Raw genomic sequence first — 2,543 nt, forward strand, 5'->3', positions numbered from 1 at the left:
TATGAATCTTTGTATCGATATATGATGGTGAGAGAGGAGGAGAATTAAAGTGGCTGAGTGACGTTGTTACTGAACCATGGAACGTTGCTCTCTAAGTCATATTACATATATATATAAAATGAAAAGTCTCGTCGTACGGTGCTTACGTCCCACCTACGACACAGAGAGAACTTTTAAACGAAAATGCTGGTTTTTGGGAATATATTATAAGATCCCTGGTTGATCCTGCCAGTAGTCATATGCTTGTCTCAAAGATTAAGCCATGCATGTCTCAGTACATGCCGCATTAAGGTGAAACCGCGAATGGCTCATTAAATCAGTTATGGTTTCTTAGATCATACCTACATTTACTTGGATAACTGTGGTAATTCTAGAGCTAATACATGCAAACAGATTCCGACCAGAGATGGTAGGAATGCTTTTATTAGATCAAAACCAATCGGTGGCGGATGGCTCGTCTGTCCGTCCATCGTTTGTTTTGGTGACTCTGAATAACTTTGTGCTGATCGCATGGTCATCTAGCACCGGCGACGCATCTTTCAAATGTCTGCCTTATCAACTGTCGATGGTAGGTTCTGCGCCTACCATGGTTGTAACGGGTAACGGGGAATCAGGGTTCGATTCCGGAGAGGGAGCCTGAGAAACAGCTACCACATCCAAGGAAGGCAGCAGGCGCGCAAATTACCCACTCCCGGCACGGGGAGGTAGTGACGAAAAATAACGATACGGGACTCATCCGAGGCCCCGTAATCGGAATGAGTACACTTTAAATCCTTTAACGAGGACCAATTGGAGGGCAAGTCTGGTGCCAGCAGCCGCGGTAATTCCAGCTCCAATAGCGTATATTAAAGTTGTTGCGGTTAAAAAGCTCGTAGTTGAATCTGTGTGTCACAGTGTCGGTTCACCGCTCGCGGTGTTTAACTGGCATTATGTGGTACGTCCTATCGGTGGGCTTAGCTCCTCGCGGGCGGTCCAACTAATATCCCATCGCGGTGCTCTTCACTGAGTGTCGAGGTGGGCCGATACGTTTACTTTGAACAAATTAGAGTGCTTAAAGCAGGCTACCTTCGCCTGAATACTGTGTGCATGGAATAATGGAATAGGACCTCGGTTCTATTTTGTTGGTTTTCGGAGCCCCGAGGTAATGATTAATAGGGACAGATGGGGGCATTCGTATTGCGACGTTAGAGGTGAAATTCTTGGATCGTCGCAAGACGGACAGAAGCGAAAGCATTTGCCAAAAATGTTTTCATTAATCAAGAACGAAAGTTAGAGGTTCGAAGGCGATCAGATACCGCCCTAGTTCTAACCATAAACGATGCCAGCCAGCGATCCGCCGAAGTTCCTCCGATGACTCGGCGGGCAGCTTCCGGGAAACCAAAGCTTTTGGGTTCCGGGGGAAGTATGGTTGCAAAGCTGAAACTTAAAGGAATTGACGGAAGGGCACCACCAGGAGTGGAGCCTGCGGCTTAATTTGACTCAACACGGGAAACCTCACCAGGCCCGGACACCGGAAGGATTGACAGATTGATAGCTCTTTCTTGATTCGGTGGGTGGTGGTGCATGGCCGTTCTTAGTTGGTGGAGCGATTTGTCTGGTTAATTCCGATAACGAACGAGACTCTAGCCTGCTAAATAGACGTAACTTATGGTATCTCGAAGGCCCCCGGCTTCGGTCGGTGGGTTTTTACTACCAACGTACAAACAAATCTTCTTAGAGGAACAGGCGGCTTCTAGCCGCACGAGATTGAGCAATAACAGGTCTGTGATGCCCTTAGATGTTCTGGGCCGCACGCGCGCTACACTGAAGGAATCAGCGTGTTTTCCCTGGCCGAAAGGCCCGGGTAACCCGCTGAACCTCCTTCGTGCTAGGGATTGGGGCTTGCAATTATTCCCCATGAACGAGGAATTCCCAGTAAGCGCGAGTCATAAGCTCGCGTTGATTACGTCCCTGCCCTTTGTACACACCGCCCGTCGCTACTACCGATTGAATGATTTAGTGAGGTCTTCGGACTGGTGCGCGGCCAATGTGATAAGCATTGCCGATGTTACCGGGAAGATGACCAAACTTGATCATTTAGAGGAAGTAAAAGTCGTAACAAGGTTTCCGTAGGTGAACCTGCGGAAGGATCATTAACGATATAACACAAAAACTTAAAGAATTTGACTTGAACACTTGAAAAATACGAAACTGTATAAGTCGGTAAGGAGCCGTACTCCTCCTATATCGACGAACCAAAGTATATACGACGTATCAACAAGCTATATACTTTAACAAAGAACAGTTAAATTCGCCCGGAGCGTGGCTTACTCCGTTGGCAAAATGATGAAAAGACATAAGGAGGAGACGACCCTCCAGCTACGAAACTATATGAAGAGAAGGTGGCACTCTCTCTCGATCATCGGGATGAAGAGATACATATATATATATATATATATATATACATACATAAACGAATTCGAGGCGCCTGCGTGAGGTCGTACACAGAAAGACCCGCCGTCTGCGAATATTATGATTTTATAATAAAACTATAAATGGGAACT

General features: G+C 46.6%; 1 non-coding gene across 1 annotated transcript; it reads left to right on the plus strand.

Moving 5' to 3' along the window:
* Positions 1-212: 212 nt before the first annotated feature.
* LOC126928606 (small subunit ribosomal RNA) lies at positions 213-2,135 on the plus strand. Its single transcript, XR_007716841.1, has one exon. It is a non-coding gene; the product is annotated as a small subunit ribosomal RNA (ribosomal RNA).
* The last annotated feature ends 408 nt before the right edge of the window (positions 2,136-2,543 follow it).

This window comes from Bombus affinis, unplaced genomic scaffold (assembly GCF_024516045.1).
Source record: "Bombus affinis isolate iyBomAffi1 unplaced genomic scaffold, iyBomAffi1.2 ctg00001137.1, whole genome shotgun sequence".
NCBI lineage: Eukaryota > Metazoa > Arthropoda > Insecta > Hymenoptera > Apidae > Bombus > Bombus affinis.